Raw genomic sequence first — 21522 nt, 5'->3', positions numbered from 1 at the left:
TATGGGTTATGGCCCACAAACCCTATTGAAAGCGTTTAATGGCTTTAAACCTTTAAAACCTGGAACCATACGACTTAATCGATTTTTCTTTATAAATTGGGACCATAACACTTTATCGAAAATACACAGGAATACACACGGAAACATGGAAACCCAACCCAAATCACATAAGGTCGGACTTCAAATATTTTACACCCGTGTTCATAAATATCGGCGGGTCCACTCTCTCAGTCCATCGCCTTTCCACTGCACCGTCATTCGCATTCCCCGATCTCCGATCACCGATCAAATCAATCTCTGTCGTCCATTGCATTCTCCAATCCAACAGTCAATATTCACTCCGAAGTCTTAACCAGTCCGTTGATCCTCCGCCGTTGATCTATACTTCGCAGATACAACAGTCCACGATGATTTCAAGTAGACAACAAGCACGAGGATTAACCACCCGATAAAGCAGTTTCCTCTCTCCTCCTCACTGCTACCTATCGCTCGATGAGTGGAATCAGGTGCTCACCCTTCAATACCGCTTATGGGTTTGAAGCCGCCCGAAATATCACTTCCATTGTTTAAAACCCGCTCTTTGCCAATTATCTTCCGCAATCCTTCACCATGAGATGACCGTCGATCTATGAGATCCAATGGATCTCATGCATCGTTTCTCCAACCTCCTCTCGGACTTGATCTCTCATGCGATTGATGGATTTACACCTTTCTCAGGGTTCCTTCCATACTTTGATAACACACGACACAAGAGTTAAATCGATATCGTTGGATCGCCATCGATACTTACAGTGATTGATGGTCAATCAAACCTGCAAAACAGAATATTCAGACTATCTATGAACAACACACAAATGCACAATTCAACACTTAAACACACTTTATATTATACACAACATCGTTACAGATCTAAGGCATTTCAGCCTTAGGAACAAACTCCCTCTCGACTACATTGTACCTATCTCTGTTACACAATTTCTATTCTTCGCTCTCTGTCTCGTCCCCCTATTGAGCACGCAAGTTCATCATATATATCTATATATAAGGGAAGATTGGATCAGATCACTGTAAAGGATCCGATCACATCCTTTCCTCAAATCTCTCAACTAATCTCTCTATACGCATACATACATATGGCATATTACATTTAATTAAGTCTTCGAGAGACTTTATCTATTCCATCATTTAAGCTCTATTTTAAACAGAATTTGTCCCCTGTTTTGCTCCAATGGTCCACATCGTCCTTCCTCCGCTTTGGATTCCTCTTTTGATTAAGGGGGGGTCAGATGCTTTTGCATCAGACTCCCGAGGCACAAAAATTTATGACCTTCTGGTCATATGTTTCTCCTTATCCTCAGCAATTCTACCCACTTCTCAGTGGAACTTCCTTCATGATCTTCTGTGAACTGCAACCAACCTCTGTAGTAACCGTCTTCCTCTGCTACACGATACCTCACCAAGCTTCCTCCTCTGAGCTTAGCCTTTTGGCATCCTTTTGGTTCTCTCTTCTTTGGAACCAGTTGAGCACTCCTTGCTCTAGGTTGCTACAAGTCTTCTCACCTTCTACTGCCGCTATCTGCATGACAATAAAGACCATAAAATCACCATACTCCAACACCTGCACCTCTTCTCCTTTTTCTTGCACTCTTCTTCCTTCTTGCATGAAAACTTTCCCTTTAACCTTTCCCTGCTCCGATACCAAATAATGAAAAGAGATTTTGGGGTATACCAATTTCCCCTTTCATTTAGAAAATTCGATCCTGAGGCCTGTGGGTTATGGCCCACAAACCCTATCGAAAGCGTTTAACAGCTTTAAACCTTTAAAACCCGGAACCATATGACTTAGTCAATTTTTGTTTATAAATCGTGACCACAACACTTTATCAGAAATACACAAGAATACAGATAGAAACATGGAAACCTGACGCGAAACACATAAGGCCGGACTTCAAATATTTTACACCTGCGTTCATAAATATCGGCAGGTCCACTCTCTCGGTCCATCACCTTTCTGCCGCACCATCCTTCGCATTCCCCGATCACTGATCGCCGATCAAATCAATCTCCACCGTCCATTGTATTCTTAGATCCAACGATCAATATTCACTCTGAAGTCTCAACCAGTCCGTTGATCCTCCGTCGTTGATCTATACTTCGCGGATCCAACGTCGAGTAGACAACAAGCACGAGGATTAACCGCCCGATAAAGCGGTTTCCTCTCTTCTCCTCGTTGCTACGTATCGCTTGATGAGTGGAATCGGATGCTCACCCTTCAATACTGCTTATGGGTTTGAAGCCGCTTGAAATATCACTTCCACTGTTTAAAACCTGCTCTTTGCCGATTATCTTCCGCGCTCCATCACTATGCGATGACCGTCGATCTATGAGATCCAACAGATCTCATGCATCGTTTCTCCAACCTCCTCTCGGACTTGATCTCTCATGCGATTGATGGATTTATGCCTTTCTCAGGGTTCCTGCCATACTTTGATAACACACAACACAACAGTTAAATCGATATCGTTGGATCGCCATTGATCTTTACAGTGATTGATGGTCGATCAAACTTGCAACACGGAATATTCAGACTATCTACAAACAACACACAAATGCACAATTCAACACTTAAACACACTTTATATTATACACGACATAGTTACAGATCTAAGGCATTTCAGCCTTAGGAACAAACTCCCTCTCGACTACATTGTACCTATCTCTGTTACACAATTTTTATTATTCACTCTCTGTCTCGTCCCCCTATTGAACATGCAGGTTCATATATATATATATATATATATATATATATATATATATATATATAAGGAAAGATTGGATCAGATCACTGTAAAGGATATGATCACATCCTTTCCTCAAATCTCTCAACTAATCTCTCTATACGCATACATACATATGGTAGATTACATTTAATTAAGTCTTCGAGAGACTTTATCTATTCCACATTTAAGCTCTATTTTAAACAAAATTTGTCCTCTGTTTTGCTCCGATGGTCCACGTCGTTCTTGCTCCGCTTTGGATTCCTCTTTTGATTAGGGGGGGTCAGATGCTTCTGCATCAGAATCCCGAGACACAAAAATTTATGACCTCCTGGTCATATGCTTCTCCTTATCCTTAGCAATTCTACCCACTTCTCAGTGGAACTTCCTTCATGATCTTCTGTGAGCTGCAACCAACCTCTGTAGTAACCGTCTTCCTGTGCTACACGATACCTCACCAAGCTTCCTCCTCTGAGCTTAGTCTTTTGGCATCCTTCTACTTCTCTCTTCTTTGGAACCAGTTGAGAACTCCTTGCTCTAGGTTGCTACAAGTCTTCTCACCTTCCGCTACTGCTATCTGCACGACAGTAAAGACCATAAACTCACCATACTTCAACACCTGTACCTCTTCTCCTTTTGCTTTCACTCTTCTTTCTTCTCGCATGAAAACTTTCCCTTTAACCTTTCCCTGCTCCGATACCAAATGATGAAAGGAGATTTTGGGGTATACCAATTTCCCCTATCATTTAGAAAATTCGATCCTGAGGCCTGTGGGTTATGGCCCACAAACCCTATCGGAAGTGTTTAACAGCTTTAAACCTTTAAAACCCGGAACCATATGACTGAGTCGATTTTTCTTTATAAATAGGGACCACAACACTTTATCGGAAATACACAGGAATACACACGGAAACATGGAAACCCGACGTGAAACACATAAGGCTGGACTTCAAATATTTTACACCCGTTGTTATCACAAAATCACTACTGAGGGCTGCAACCAAGCAAGATTTCATGTAACTCTTTCAACCTAACTTTAGATCAAAGATTAGCCTCTTTGATCAGAGAGGGCTCTCTCACAAACTCTTAATAAAAATCCTTCACTACAACAGATGGCTAACTCTTTACTCATTCATGAAAGCAAAAGCTGGTTGGATACATATCAAACTGGTCTTCATTGGGCTATGGAGTCTCATACACTAAATAAACAAGAAAACATAGTCATTTCATGGAAGTCAAGGCTCTTTGCATTAAATGTCCAAACATATTCCATAAAAACCACAGCTTGCCAAATACACAGGAAGTCAGAGCATAGGATATGAATTCTGAGTGATTGTACTATAACAAGGCTGTAAAAGAACATATAATATAAAACACCACCATTATATTTGAACACAATAATCCATCGAGAATCTTGAGAAGAAATCAACACTGTTTTACTATTACTGTCACAAGTCTTACAATGGCCCAAATAACTCTGTTTTTGTATAAAATGTCCAACCTTTTTTACATCAGAGTCATTTCTATATATAGCAAACCAAAATACTACTAACTGAGACTCCTCAACAAGCATGAAGGGAGCTCGGAATTCTATCATTAATTATCTTATCTATATCTTAAACAAACTCATTAATTACAAAGGTATTGTGCTGCGAAAACAGAGGGTTCCATTCCCATTGAAACTTCAAGTCTATCTCCTCGTGTGCATTGATGCGTTCTTGAAATTTGACACCTGTAGCACTTCAATAATAGCCAAGCCAAGCTGGAAGAGCATTCACTGAATGAGCAGCTTCGGATGCCTGATATATGGATGATTCATCAACTGATAAGAATCTGTGCCCTATGTTCACGGTCTCTGCCTCCCATTAGTGTTCATGCATTTAAGATTATGCTTCAAGCCATTTAATCCTCTAATAGTCACGTATGATGGAAGAGACCTTATGATCTGGCCATCTCATAAACTGAACAGGTGTACCACTCAACACCTCGGCAACCCTACCAGAACCCTAAAAATTCGGATATAAAGTGAAAACTTTAACAAAAGACAAAATTTCACCTTTTCCTTAAATACTTACACCTGGCACCTTTTTAAACATCTGAATGGCTTTATATGATCTCCATGCTAGCCTCGAGTCATCCCTTTAAGATTCGCTGACCTCAGCATCAATCTCAAATTTTTCATATAAACAGTCATCTACAGCAGTTTCGTAGCGCGCTACGAAACTGCTGTAGGTAATCAAAATTAAGCATATGAACCTTAAAGCAACAATGACTTAACTCTGTGATCTCTTCAGCTATTTTACACAGGTGTAAGGACTTCAAAAAGTTTCAAAAAGTTTCAACATGATGACAGCCAAAATTTACCAAAATTTGGAAGGCAAATTTCCCCTTGGATCAATTAGCTAGTTTGCCTAGCTTCCTTTTCAAGCTGCTAACTTCTTCCTTTAACACCTTGTTTTCTGCTCTTAAGCTTGTATTCATTTGTTTCATGATTTTTGCCTGCTTCAGAGCTGGCACTGTCCACACATATGCATCAGATACTGAGTCAGTTTGGCTAATCAAACTTGTCCTGCCTTTCATTACAGCCTTTTTATAATTTGTATATCTTACTGCCCTTTCCTTAGAAACATTTTTAATCTGAGGTATTTCTTCCTTTGTTACTCCAGCTTGTTTCTTGATAGCAATAACATTTCCACTTTGACTGATGATAACCTTATTATTCTTGTTCTTGCTTTTGGCTGCTTGAACTATTCCGGTGAAAACCTCAAGTACCTCTGTCCTAGGCACTTCTAATGGTGCCTTCTCTTTCTGCGCTTTCTCCACTTCTTTGATTTGCCTTCTTGTAACTGGTCTGCGTGGCTTAAAAGCATATTCTTTACTTGGCTCTTCAAATTTCAACCTTTTAGAAGCCCTTGATTTTTTAGAACTTTCAGGTGAGGACTGAGTGAGATCAATATGCATTGGCTGCACCGAGTGATCTTGCTCAAATTCTAGTGGTTCAATTTGTACTGGCTGATCTTGCTCTAGTTCAATGGCTTCAAGTAAGTCATTTAAACTACCTTTTGAAATAGGACTTTCTTCCACAGTAACTGACTTTCCTTTCTCCTTGTTTACTTGACCTCTGGTTCTCACCCTTGAAATCTTTTCAACTTCACTTGATTTAGCTTCATCCTTCTTTTTCTAAATCTTCTGCTTTGATGACTGAGGTGTTTCCTTAGATGATGACTTAGGAGTTTTCTTCACTGATGCTTCAGGTGTCTCTTTAGCTGCCACAGACTTCTCTGATTTCCTTGATTTAGTTTTAGGCTGCTTATGGTCTGTCACTTCTCTTCTAAGTTCAGCCAAAGTGGGTTCTTCACTCCTTTCTTCCCTTTCTCTCACAGGCAATGGAGTGAGGCCTGTTTTGCTTGGGAAGCCGGCCATAAACACAAATGAATCCCAATCTCTACCAATTTTTTGTAAACTATCCAACACCAGCAACTTTACTAGACCATGATGAAAAAGGGATGTTTCACAACTATCTTTCTTTAACTGAATTTTATCACACATTTTGCTAATGCTCCTGAACAAATAGAAAGGTATGTCTATTGAAACCTTACCTGTGAAATGTAACAGAAGTTTGAAGTGGTAGGAGTAAACTTTATTGTACCTACCCTCGCATGTCAGGTATTTCTGGATGCATGTGAGGAGCATAGCATAATTCTCTTTTATATAACTCCTTGGCACCGCTTTGGTGAGGTCTACATCTACATAAGGTTCCTTCAAAAACTCTTTACAGGGACTCATGTCGAACTTGAAGTTTTTGAACCATTCTCGGCCACCCCTCGGAATTTCAGTGACAGTGGAAATAGCTTCAGGAGACACTGGAAAATCTAACATTGCCACCTTCGAATTCAGTCCAGTGAAATTTAATGCGAAAGCCTTCGTCACCTCTGCATGTCCTCCCTTCAATTTTTCGCAAAACCGCCAGCAGCCAGCATTTCGAAAGGCTCTTGCTACACCTTCATTCCTGAGAGTAACATCTAACCCTTCCGGCTCTGTCCTCACACACTTACCGGATCGGTGTTCCCTCCTTTCCATCTTGCTTTGAATATTTTCACACAGGAAACTAATGGTAGCTTGTAGCACGAAAACAAACTTCGACTTTGGAGTGCAGGCTCGCTTGCAATGGTCCCTTTAAATAAGAACTTGGGCTTCTCATACAGCAATCATGTTTACACATTATGAAAAACCCATTATGATATAACCATCCCTTGTAAAATCCCTTAAACTGACACTCAAATGCATGACTCTGGACCTTATGACGGAATGATGGTTTATCAAGACCTGGAGAGGATGTAAACTGACAAACATGACCGGACCTATGACTCACCCGTCCCGGATTTGACATTGCAAGAGAAAACGCTACAAACACCCCGAAACCCCGATTTCGTAGCGCGGACAGTTCAAATTTAAAAAAACGCGCTACGAAATGGCTGCTGACAGTACGCTGCGAAAAGACAGAATCATCATTGCGCAGCTAAATGGACCAAACAAACATGCGCTGCGAAACTGCGCAAAGTACTAATGACATGACAGGCTTTAACTAACAATGATGGAGGCTATCTAATGATCTTTTCTTTACACGAATTCACATCAATACCTTTTGAAATTCAAATTTCAAATTGACATACACCAATAAACCTATTCACAAGACTTAAAACCTTTATATGAAACTTATGGACAACCTTATATACATGAACTATAGTTCTGAGTGATAACACCCATGTTCATAAATATCGGCGGGTCTGCTCTCTCGGTCCATCGCCTTTCCGCTGCACCGTCCTTCGCATTCCCCGATCTCCGATCTCCGATAGCCGATCAAATCAATCTCCTCCTTCCATTGTATTCTCCGATCCAACGATCAATATTCACTCTGAAGTCTCAACTAGTCCGTTGATCCTCCGTTGTTGATCTATACTTCACGAATCCAACAGTCCACGATGATTTCGGGTAGACAACAAGCACGAGGATTAACCGCCCAATAAAGCGGTTTCCTCTCTCCTCCTCGTTGCTACGTGTCACTTGATGAGTGGAATCGAGTGCTCACCCTTCAATACCGCTTATGGGTTTGAAGTCCCGGAAATATCACTTCCACTATTTAAAACCCGCTTTGCGCCGATTATCTTCCGCGCTCCTTCAACATGCAATGACCGTCGATCTATGAGATCCAACGAATCTCATGCATCGTTTCTCCAACCTCCTCTCGGACTTGATCTCTCATGCAATTGATGGATTTACGCCTTTCTCAAGGTTCCTGGCATACTTTGATAACACACGGCACAACAGTTAAATCGATATCGTTGGATCGCCATCAATACTTATAGTGATTGATGGTCGATCAAACCTGCAACACGGAATATTCAGACTATCTACAAACAACACACAAACGCACAATTCAACACTTAAATACACTTTATATTATACACGGCATAGTTACAGATCTAAGGCATTTTAGCCTTAGGAACAAACTCCCTCTCGACTACATTGTACCTATCTCTGTTACACAATTTCTATTATTAGATCTCTGTCTCGTCCCCCTATTGAACACGCAGGTTCATCATATATTTATATATATATATATATATATATATATATATAAAAGAGAAGATTGGATCGGATCACTGTAAAGGATCCGATCACATCCTTTCCTCAAATCTCTAAACTAATCTCTCTATACGCATACATACATATGACAGATTACATTTAATTAAGTCTTCGAGAGACTTTATCTATTCCATCATTTAAGCTCTATTTTAAACAAAATTTGTCCCTTGTTTTGCTTCAATGGTCCACGTCATCCTTGCTCCGCTTTGGATTCCTCTTTTGATTAAGGGGGGATCAGATGCTCCTACATCAGACTCCCGAGCCACAAAAATTTATGACCTCCTGCTCATATGCTTCTCCTTATCCTTAGCAATTCTACCCACTTCTCAGTGGAACTTCCTTCATGATCTTCTATGAGCTGCAAGCAACCTCTGTAGTAACAGTCTTCCTCTGCTACACAATACCTCACCCAGCTTCTTCTTCCGAGCTTAATCTTTTGGCATCCTTCTGGTTCTCTCTTCTTTGGAACCAATTGAGCACTCCTTGCTCTAGGTTGCTGCAAGTCTTCTCACCTTCTGCTGCCGCTATCTGCATGACAGTAAAGACCATAAGCTCACCATACATCAACACATGTACCTCTTCTCCTTCTACTTGCACTCTTCTTCCTTCTCGCATGAAAACTTTCCCTTTAACCTTTCCCTGCTCCGATACCAAATGATGAAAGGAGATTTTGGGGTATACCAATTTCCCCTTTCATTTAGAAAATTCGATCCTGAGGCCTGTGGATTATGGCCCACAAACCCTATCGAAAGAGTTTAACGGCTTTAAACCTTTAAAACTCGAAACCATACGACTTAGTCGATTTTTCATTATAAATCGGGACCACAACACTTTATCAGAAATACACAAGGATACACATGGAAACATGGAAACCCGACGCGAAACACATAAGGCCAGACTTCAAATATTTTACACCCGCGTTCATAAATATCGGCGGGTCTACTTTCCCAGTCCATCGCCTTTCCGCTACACCGTCCTTCGCATTCCCTGATCTCCAATCACCAATCAAATCAATCTCTGTCGTCCATTGTATTCTCCAATCCAACGATCAATATTCACTCCGAAGTCTCAACCAATCCGTTGATCCTCCATCGTTGATCTATACTTCGCGGATCCAACAGTCCACGATAATTTTGGGTAGACAAAAAGCACGAGGATTAACTGCCCGATAAAGTGGTTTCCTCTCTCCTCCTCGCTGCTACGTGTCACTTGATGAGTGGAATCGGGTGCTCACCCTTCAATAACGCTTATGGGTTTGAAGCCGCCCGAAATATCACTTCTACTGTTTAAAACCCACTCTTCGCCGATTATCTTTCGCGCTCCTTCACCATGTGATGACCATCGATCTATGAGATCCAGCAGATCTCATGCATCGTTTCTCCAACCTCCTCTCAGACTTGATCTCTCATGCGATTGATGGATTTACGCCTTTCCCAGGGTTCCTGCCATACTTTGATAACACACGACACAACAATTAAATCAATATCGTTGGATCTCCATCGATCCTTACAATGATTGATGGTCGATCAAACCTGCAACACGGAATATTCAGACTATCTACGAACAACACACAAACGCACAATTCAACACTTAAACACACTTTATATTATACACGACATAGTTACAAATCTAAGGCATTTTAGCCTTAGGAACAAACTCCCTCTTGACTACATTGTACCTATCTCTATTACACAATTTCTATTATTCGCTCTCTGTCTCGACCCCCTATTGAACACGCAGGTTCATCATATATATATATATATATATATATATAAAGGGAAGATTGGATCGAATCACTGTAAAGGATCCGATCACATCCTTTCCTCAAATCTCCCAACTAATCTCTCTATATGCATACATACATATGGCGGATTACATTTAATTAAGTCTTCAAGAGAATTTATCTATTCCATCATTTAAGATCTATTTTAAACATAATTTGCCCCCTATTTTGCTCCGATAGTCCACGTCGTCCTTGCTCCGCTTTGGATTCCTCTTTTGATTAAGGGGGGGTCAGATGCTCCTACATCACTCAATCTTTCACATCTACATAATCAAATACAAACTTTCGAGGTCTTACATACAACAGATGTTGCTTCTCATCTTTTCATAGTAGGACTATCAACCGAATCTTTGATAGAAGATTCCTTGATCATATGTTTTCCTTCCTACTTCAGATGCAACAACATATTCTTCAATCGGATCTTGCTTTCCTTCTTTAAGCAACACTACAAAATGCATTCTCCAATTTCCTTTTCCTACTCATGGCCTTCACTTAGACTTACGGTTGTTGGTCCTGGTCTAGTACATGTCACATGAAGCAAAAAACCATATCTGTCACTCCCTCTCAACCAGGAAGCACCTCTTTATCCGGACTCCCTCTTAATCTTAGGGAGATCTTTTTCTATTCATACTTCCTCTAGGAGATCACTTATTCTTTTCGAAATCGAAGAATCTTTTGTGGCTTCCAACCATTTCATTAGAGTTATCATCATCCACATCATGCTCATCACATCTTCACCAAGTTGAAGATTATGTATCAACAAGGCTTGCTTGTCACATCAAGCATCTTCACCAAGTTGAAGATTGTGTACCTGCACATCTTGTTTGTCACATAGAGCATCTTCACCAAGTTGAATTGTGTACCTGCACAACTTTCTTGTCACATCGAGCATATTCACCAAGTTGAAGATTGTGTACCTGCACAACTTAAATAACAAGTACAACCAAAACTATAGAAGCATGATGTTAACCATATCAGAATCACGAAAGCATTTCAAATTTATTCATATTAGATACCCAAATTTAACTATAAACAAGGGACATATGCTCTTCAACATCTTGCTAAGGACTTTATACACCCTAGACTCCTTCATAAGATCATTCATTCCATCTAGGGTTTCAATATGTCTTCCAATGGTATGACATACCTTACTACAACATATAGCAAACCCTAGAAACCATTCACATGAATATGGATCTACAAATCATCTAAAAAACTTCCAAAATACATGTGTTAGACTTCTCACTAGGGATTCATACAAATTTTAGATTTCATACAAAAGAATCAATTAAAGTCAAACACGGTTAAGCCATTAACCTTACTAGCTTCCACTAGGGTTAGTTCCAAACCCCTAGATTTTCAATCAACCTTCAATCAGTCACTAACATGACCAACTACTACTAAGGTTACTTGCAAACCCTATATTTTTATTTTCACAAATTCAACAATCTTATACAAATCTCAAATCATCATATTCCAGAGATTTTACTTTGACTAAGGTTTAATTCCAAAACCTTAGAATTCCAATCTCAACAATCATTACATGCATAAATCTCAGATTGTTATATTTCACACATATTAAGCAACTTTTAACTTCACTAGGGTTCAGCTACAACGCCCTAGATTTTCAAACATCAACATCCTAGAATCTTACACAAGGGCTTCAGTAAATCCTAAGACTCGTGACCATCAATGACTAGGTCATCACACATATCTAGGAATTCATAACCGTACATAAGCACATCATATGTCTAATAATATAAATACATCTGACCTAGACCAAGTTAAGGGATTCAACCAAAAGGACATATCTCTATATGCCTAGATTTCATCATCATTCAAATACATTTCATATCATGAGATAGTCAAACCCAACTTCACATATATCAATAAGAGTTAGACACACGAACATGTTGATTATACTAGGGTTTGATCACACATACCAAGTAAATCAATTTTAAGACAATATAAGGGTCTTTCTCACACATTCCACCAAACCCCAATGAACTAGGGTTCCAACGTGGAAACATATCAAACCCTATATTAGCAAAACTTCAAAGGTTCAGGGATTTTAGATATTATAATTCCATCCTAACAAGTTAGGATTTCCCGATCATACCAAAATCCTAAACATGAAATCATCAATAAAAACTCCAACTAGCATTTCACAATATCCCTAATTAGTTTAGGGCTTCAGACATTCACAACAACATACCCTTCGATTAGGGTTTTCCATAACCTATCTAGGGTTCTACCAAATCAGATAAGAGTGGGGTGGGTAGATTTATCAAGAGATGAATCACCCAAACAAGAATCACTATGATTTAGTACTGCTAGTCATAACAAGGTTAGTAATAGATCATCAAATGAATAATACTTTCAATCAATGAATTCAAAGCATACATTTGTTTATTGACTAACCTTGTCTTGAGAGATCCTCCTTCTTGCAGATGTTTTTCCTAATCAAGACAACAGAGGGAGAAAGGTGATTAGTACTTTAATATAAACAAAACTAAACGAGTACATGAACCCAAAACTGAAAAGACATGAGATACCTATCTTTGAGAGTTGTTGAGAGCTCCCTCCAAAAACTTGAGATAAACCTACAAACTTAAAGCAATACAAAAATGTATTTTCCAAAGATATGTTAAAAAACTATAAGTTATATATAAAACAAGTTATGTAAAGCAAATGACTTAATAGTGAAAGTCCCTAATGTCGGATTCTTCAGGCTTGAATTTATTTGAGTCTCCTTCTTCAGCAAAGTTGGCTTGATCTCATCCTCTCTTCTTATTCCTTGGATTCTCTGGGCAATCACTCTTGTAGTGACCTTTCTCGTGGCATTACTAGTGTGAAAATTCCTGAATCTAAAACATCATAAAGCCCTATTGTGATTACTGGTTTACAATCTCCTAATTGTTCTTTAGATTAACAAGTTATTTAATTGCATAAACATCGAAGTAAACACTATTGCAGCCTTCACAAACATACAAATCATGCACTGAAATAAACAGAAACAATAAGACAAGGGACACCGTTATTTTTGGACAATCGTCCCCGGAAAAACCCAATTTGGAAAAACCAGTGCAACATATATAGGGTTTGTATTATTAAATAGATTTCGTGAATACAACTAGGGTGCTAGAAATGGCTCACCCAACAGAGAATATCCTCGGCAACAATACCTCTATCCGGAGACAGATATTCCGGCAAATATATTCCGACAAATCAACAACTGGATGATCAAACCCCACAACGACTTCGGTTGTTCCTTATGTTGGACACCGAAAGCTGCTCCAAGCACTACTCAGGAACTACGTCACTCCTCCAGGAGTTGTGTCACCCTCTCTGGGCTCAGAATCTACTGATCTGCTCCCAGTCTGCCCCACAGAATCTCCCCAGCGCTGCCTTTGAGGCCCAGCATCAGCATCTACGGTTCCCACGTCAGCCTTTTGCATCCTCTGCATTAGCTCTTCGGCCTCTGTGTCAGCCCTTCTCTCTCGGCACTGCGTTGTCTCTCCCGACACTGTGTTGCCTCTCTGTTATGTATTCTTCAGCCTCGGATGAAAATCCCTTGTTGAACTTCCCCTCGCTACAACTTTGATCACTAACTCGATTTCCTCAACAAACTTCACCCCAGAAAATCGAATTCTTTTATCACTTGGTGTATCTCCAACTAACCCTCAAGCCTCCTCTTGTACTTTTCCTGTTGATGAATCAACAGTTGAGATTAAGTCCCTAATCAACGGCTAAGATTAGAACTGACTTGATCCCGTCACTTAGAACTTTCTCACCCATATTTTATTAATACACATTAATATTTTTATTTTCCTAAGTTTAGACTTAGGAATTCATTAAAAATATTAATTATTTTAATAACTCCTCATTCGGGTGGAATTTCTCCAAACGACTTTTGGGTCTTGGATATCTCATGTGCCTTAGCCTCTCCACCAATTTTCAAGGCTAGATCACATCCGATGTTACCCAAAATCAACAAATAGCACTATATCTAAGACATGTCAATTTTTTTTCTTCATCCCTTCGATCTCTTTTCTTTATGATGAGCAGCATAAGCATTTGATACTTCCTCGGGATTGGCAGCCATAGATATCCTTTCTACCATCAAAGTCATAGCCACCAATTCTATATCCCTGAATTTTGCTTTGTCGGCATTATTGGTTTCTTCGGTAGGGTTCTTTACATTTCCTTTTACCAGATCTAATACCTTGTTCTTCTCGAGGATTAGGTCATTTCTCTTCTTCCAGGGTCTGAAGTTAGATGCTCCTTCAAGCTTGTTCTCACCCTTGATAGAGTTAAACATATTCCTTGAATATGATAGATTCCTTCCTTGAGATAGTGCCTATGAATGGATCTGCCTTTTTCTTCTTTCTTCACCAAAGCTCTGATACCATGTTGGAAAATCAGAAAGGCAGTAAAGATTTTCTCGATATTGATAATTACTTGTGATGTTACTTGTTATTACGATTCTTTATATCTTCTTTCCTAGTTCATCAAGCAATTACACAAAGCAGTAGCACATAAAAAAATGAACACAAGATGTAGGCACATGCTAGGGTAAAAACCCCCTCCAGGGGAAAACCCAGTCAAAGTAATTCTTCCTTTCAATAGTATTCTTTGAGACTCTTCACCCTAGACCTTGACTAGACCTTCCCTCCACACCAAGTCAGCCTCTAGAAGATTGATCTCTTTCCGGCAACTTCGGATATGTAGCAACTTGTGCCAGCTCACGACTTCTTGCAGCAATCCAACTTGGGAGACTTCATTCTCCCAATCCAGAACACGAAACGGAGAGAGACCACCACCAAAATTTTGAATTTTCTTGACTCCCCCAATCTCGCATTCACTTCAGCTTTCCAACAACAGACTTTCCCAGCTTCCTACTTCGCACCTCTGCCTAGAAGAGAAAGAATGAGAAGTGATGCTCCAAATGTACTCGTAGACCTTCCTTTTATAGGCTTCTTGTGGGGTAGAATGGGTCCTTATGCCAACTTGATCTTCTCTTAGGCCGATATGGTGTTGAGGTTCCATAATTCATATTTGACTCAATACGTAATTGATTTACATGATTCAAAAGCCCAAGAATGGTCTCTTTAAATGTACAATAATTCTAGACTCAAAATAAATCCTAAAAGTCCTCAAAGGGGACTTTGACCTAAAACATAGTGACCCAAGTATGAAACATGTGCTTTAATAAGTCACAATAATAATAATAATAATTCTTTTCTTTATTCTTTTGACAAGTACATTACATAATGACTCAAGTACATTATTGAAGACTAAACATAGTTACTTTTTCCAACAGAACCAGGGGAAACCCTTTATGGGTTTTGGGCAAGGATCACAATCCCAAATTCCTAGAATTTTTTGGGCACTCTAGAGTGGGAAAATTAGGGGCAAATTCAGGCAACAGTGTAGTTTTGGAGCAACAACACAGTTTTCTAGAGGAGTTGGTTATTGCAGCCGTTGGGCTTTCTTGTATTCATCACCTTGTTCTTGTAGCTTGCCTTGCGCAAGCCCAGGTGCACTTTCTCCAACTCATTTGTACCACAACATATATTATTAATAAAATTTGGTCAGTTTGGGGATTTGCAGAAATTTCTGGTTTATGTGTATGCATTTCTGAATTTTCTGTGTTATTTATTTTTGCATGTCTTTGTTATCATTGTAAAATTTCCACTAGGAATACTATAGTGGTATTAGAGCATGATATTGGCCAGTTGTGGGGCTCCCAACAAGATTATGGAAGGCTTGGGTGTGTATGCACTCCGATGGGTGAACCATAGACAAACCCATGGCTCAAGGGAGAGTGAGTAGCACTGAGGGAAAAATGACCCTCACCCACATTGATGGTTTAGCTAGGAGTTCTGTCAGAAATTCGGTAAAAGAACTGGACACATATTTCTGGCTAAACCCCATGAGGGAGGCAAACACTATTAGACATGCCGCCTTGCACTTGGATGGAGATGTTATGGAGTGGTGGTACCGAGGGTTGATTCCTTTGGGTCATGCACATATCACATCCTACACAAAGTTCACACAAAGGCTCGTGGAGAGATTTGACCTAAAGGACGCTAGACCCCTTCAAAGGGAGTGGGCAGGATGAGGACATTTAGAGGGTGAGACCAAGGAGAGACCGGGATTTAGATGTCAGGAGCTTCAAGAGGAGGTTGAGCAAGAGGACATGCAAGATGGTGAGGGGCACATCAATATACCCAGTGTGGTGTGTAATATCCCTCCCCTTAATAATAAATAATAAAAATAATAATAATACAAAAATAATAATTAATAAGATAAAGAATAAATAATAATAAATAAATCACTTAATAATAAATAATAAAAATAATAAATCCTAAATGTTAAATAATAAATGATATTAAAAATAAAAAATATTAATAACTATACTAAAGCTCTAAATAAGAATAAATAGAAATAAAACAAGAAAGCTAAAAAAAAAGAAAAAAAAGTAAACAAATAAAACAAGAAAGCTAAAAACCAAAAGAAAGTTGCATGTAGACACATGGAGTGTGTGCATGTGGTTCCCCTTCCAATGTTTGTTCTATTTAATACATGGTGAGGAAGATGAGAGGCATTCCTGCATTCCATGTTTCCGAGATTCTAGCTTTCATTCTCTTGGGAGAATGGTGGTCTAAGGCATAGGAGTCACTGGCAGTAGTACGTTGATTGAGGGCTCGAGGGTGGCCAGTTGTAGCAATTCTTTGCACAATTGAGCCTACGGTTGGGTGGAGAGTCGTCCCCAAAACCTTGTTGCGGTAAGCCTACTTCTACCACAGGTAAGCACTATTCATAGTTGAATTTAGTTTTATTAATTACATGTTTATTGGGCTAGGTAAGTGCCACTCTCATTTAAATTTAATGTTAAATTAGATATTTATTTTTGGACTGTTACATATGGTATCAGAGCAAGTTCAACTCTTAGGGCCTATAAACATTGTAATATAGAAAAATTCGATCTAAATGATTTATCGATTTCTTTTGGGGAAGCCGTCAACATTTCTGAACAAAATTTCCCATGTGATTCCTTCCCTGCCTAATTGTTTTTGGTAATGGGTTGTTGTTTTAGTGTGACTTCCAGATCTACAAATCTGTTTGAGTGATAATAATCTTGACCTAATGCGGATCTTGGATTTTTTTTTGTTCTAATAATACAGCAAGAGGTTTCCTAATTTTTAATCTAATTTCAGATTTTATTTTTCCAAGATTTATATTATAACCACCGTAAATACATATCAGGGGTCGAGATTTCCATTTAGACTACCCAAAAAGCATGCGTGCGTTTAGATGTATTTCTCCTTCTCATAGAACGAGGTCATTCATTTTTTTTGTGAATAGATAGGAAAGTCGTGGATGGGAGGACCACTAGTAGTTTGGCGCTATTTCTTTCTTTCTGCAAAATCCCCGCCATTTTCTAAGCTCTGCAAGTAATAAGCACGGGATCTGTGAATAGCTCAGAGTGAGCTTTTGATTTGATTAATTCATTTGCTTTTAGTACCCTTCAGCTTATCTTTCTTAAGAATCTTGGATCGGTGGATGGACTAGACTGAGCTTTTGATTTGATAAGAGCATCGCTTTCAACCAATAGACGCCACAACACTGGATATTTAGTACTGGGTTTCAGTAAGGTACGCCTTGTTGTCTAGTTACTAATATTTAGTACTTTAGTTGTGGTGAAGCGAAGGTACTAATATCACCTATACTAAAGTCATTTTTCTTAAATTGATTCGGAACTAAAGTTTTTCTTGCAAAGGAACCTATCTTAGATATCACAACATGCTAGCATCCTAGATAAGAAAAAAAGGACTTGAGCACAGAACATCAGAGTATTATTCCGATTGCATGGTTCCTGTCAGCTCCACCGAGACACCTTTACTTTTTAAACATAAATCTGAATATTATCAACTGTTCCTTTTTTTAAATTCACATGACCATAAGCAAAAGCTTCTAAGCTTCAAACTTGCAATTCAGGCCAGCCAGACTTTGGTTCGCTAGTAGGGTTAACAGAATATTAAGCCATCCACTGTGGTTCCATTCTCACTTTGACCTGCCACACCTGAAGGTTGTATTCCAAAGGGATAAAGCTGAGTGTAAATCCCCGGTAGTTTTGGCAGAATAATTACCTGTCAAACATGGAATCTAATTTAAAGGAAGTGTGCCCTGTACATGCATTGCCTCAGTGCCTGTTTCTTGGAGCACTTCCAACAAAAAAAAAAATTGCAATTGGCAATCCATGAAGCTTATTTTCCAGTGACAGAGGTCTGCATGAGGGTGCAAAACTACAAGAACTCATTTTTAATTCATTCTCAAAAAGGAACACATCTGTTATGAATTAAACCTGACCAAAGGATTATGCAAGGCAATGTTATAGCAAAAAAAAAATCCAATTAAAAGGGTTTTACATGTCAACGAGACAGAAAGGGTGTCCAGTTATAATGTTGGCTACAAGAAAAAGGTGCATCAGGCAGCAACAACATAAGCAGACGGTGAACCTTGAGATGTCACATAAATAATGGAAGGACTTTAAGATTCAGTTCTGTGCAATTTGAATGAGAATATGCCATAATAAACAGGAACAATTCTCAATGCATAAATGGATGCGGGAGGTGGCCAAGCCACCCTGGGCAAAGGATGATGATGGGTGACTGTCAATGATTCTTGATGATCCGCCATGAGCAAATGAATGGCCCAAGCTCAAATTTGATGACGTGGAAGCTTCAGCATCTGCGGCTTGTGCCTAATTTAATGTTTTTATGCTTGCTGCTGGTGATCCCTTGAGTTAGACGTGAATGATATTTATGCTTCTTTGGTGCATAGTCCTGTGCCAATAATTTTGGATGATTTTTCTAGGGCACATTGTATGTTTGATGCCCCTGATCTGTTTTTGAAAGTTGATTTTCGAGAGGACAAATATTATTGCTTCTTTATTACCCCGTGGTGGTGGGTATTGATTTCCCCATCTTTCATACCCCCCAAAACCATGTCTTAAGTCCTCCAAAGCCTTCATTAGAGCTGAAGCCTTGCGCTTGCTTATCATCGTCCCGTCATCGAGAAGCTGCCTGCAATGCTCCAGCGCCCCGGCCTCATGAGCCTCCGTGGCCCTCTGCTTGCTATTGCAACATAGCAAGGACAAGATAGCCACAGCGTGCTCTCTACTTCTGGAAGTTCCCTGTTTAAGCAACTTAACCGAGGAGGCCTCTAAGGGGTATCATCAGGGACTCCTACGTTGTTAATCAAACCCTCAACTAACAAAGGTACTAACCCCGCCATGATAGCTCTTTTTATTATCTTCATAGAAACAGAGACTATAGAGAGCTATGATGATCTAATAATCAGAATGGTATCTAATTTCTGTCTAAATCAGGTTGTTTGGCTGAATATTTGGTGATCTGAGAGAAATGCTTAAATAGAACAGAGGGTTTTGAACCTAGAACTTTGGTCGCCGCCGTGTATTTTGATTAGTTTTGGTATTTTTTTTCTCATGACTTTTGAGTAAGCCGTGTTGTAAACATTAGCTTTCATGTTTGTTTTGGCATCCGAACAGTTTGCACAAACTTGGCCAGCAGCTGGAATAACTATGAAGCATTTTGCTTCCGCGTCCATTGCTTGCCTTTATATCTGGGTAAACTGACATGCGGAGAATTAATGCATTTTCTGCCTCGGCCTGGGGGTTTAGATCTGAGGTTCGATGTTGTGGGCTTTCTTTCTCGTCCTCGCTTGAAGAACGGACGATGTGACAGTTTCGAAATACTTCTCTTTTCCAACAACTTACATAATCTTCATCATACATAATAAATTTTCCATCAGACTCTCTATTCTTCTCGTTTAGCTGCATCGGTTGCAAAATCATTTTCAGCCATGGGATGCTCTATTTCCAATCCAGGTATTATATATTTATCCAATTCTCGAAAGGTCTCAACGATGGATTACATTTAAATGCTTCTGCATTATTAATATGGAAGTTTGAAATTCAGAGTGAAATTTCAGGGATTCATCGGATTTCATGGATCTGCTTGGAAATTGTACGATGAGAATTTTCTTTGGAGTTTATGTTCTGTCCTCTAGTGATTTGTTTAGTACAAAGGTTGACTTTGTGGAGGTCCTGATTACAGAGCGGGTGTAGATTAGAGAGTTCCATCAAATATTTTAGTCTGCTTCTGGTAGCTTCGACAAAGTAAATAGGTCATTCATAGGGATGGGGCTAATTTCTTTGACCTAAGGTGTGAAGGATGAAACCCTTCTATATCTCCTTAATCGCTATGACTTTATGAAGAAATACTTCTCTCCATACTCCACATAGAGAATATAATGGAAATTGTCACTGACCAATTACTTCTTTTCTTCTAAATCAGAAATTTTGCATCCCTGTACTTATTCTAGGCTCTAATAAGCCTTCCACCCTCTGAGCCCTGGTTTTAATTTTGGTTGAAGGAAATGTACTTCAAAATATTTGTCCAATTGACCTCTCATTGATTCCTCAGTTTTGGGAAATTATGAATAAGATTCCTTCTTGTATTGAACCACCTTACTTTACTTTTATCAATATCTGCCGAAAGTTTAGCGTGAAGGCAAAAGTTCTCAGGACTTAAACGAGTTTCTGCATATTCTCCTAGAATAACTTATATATATAATAATGGTATTCCCCAAATTGAAATCTTAGGAGACTTTAGGCACTCTTAGAGGTTTACTTATAATGGAGGTTATATTTTTGAAAAATAGTGGCTGTGTTATAATAGTAAACATGGGACACTAAAAGAAACCTGTCAGGGGAAAGTTTGCAGAGACTAGTCATTGGATTTCTTAGCTGAGTAAGCTATGATATATGAATAAAGACATGATACAAGAAAGCATTTTCAATAGAAATTAGATCAGTCAACAAGTGACAAGTCATTAATTTTCTTACCTAATCATTTGTACTTAGTTGGGCCTTGAGAAGTTAAAGTTCTAAATTCGGCTGAGCCACCTTAATATCTCTTCTACCTTCTTGTGAGTATAAATTGCTATTTGCAGACATCAAGTGACTTTAAGAAATTGGAAAAAAAAAAAAAATCCTTGAGCTGACTTCATACCTTTTTTATTATATTTTTATTTTAATGCATATATTGCATAAATACCCAAGCGGGGTATGGTTAAGGTAGCAAACTACCAGCGCATAAGATTGGGTAAAGAACTTAGAAATCTATAGACTATGCATATGTGAGCTCTCGTGATGGACAGTAGATTGAATAAGTGAGTAATACACTCACAGGTCAAAGAAATTTATGTTTGATGATGCATTGAGGT

The 21522-nt window shown here is 39.1% G+C and overlaps 1 long non-coding RNA gene across 1 annotated transcript; it reads left to right on the top strand.

Annotated features, from left to right (window-relative positions):
• The first annotated feature begins 18193 nt into the window (after positions 1-18193).
• LOC149168036 (uncharacterized) lies at positions 18194-19870 on the top strand. The gene is made up of 2 exons (XR_016260594.1): positions 18194-19493; positions 19784-19870. It is a non-coding gene; the product is annotated as an uncharacterized LOC149168036 (long non-coding RNA).
• Positions 19871-21522: the final 1652 nt, after the last annotated feature.

The sequence above is a fragment of the Pinus tabuliformis genome, chromosome 5_1, assembly GCF_031772625.1.
Source record: "Pinus tabuliformis cultivar Carrire ecotype Pingquan chromosome 5_1, CPIR1, whole genome shotgun sequence".
In the NCBI taxonomy this organism is placed as follows: domain Eukaryota; kingdom Viridiplantae; phylum Streptophyta; class Pinopsida; order Pinales; family Pinaceae; genus Pinus; species Pinus tabuliformis.
This window is presented reverse-complemented; position numbering and strand designations above follow the sequence as displayed.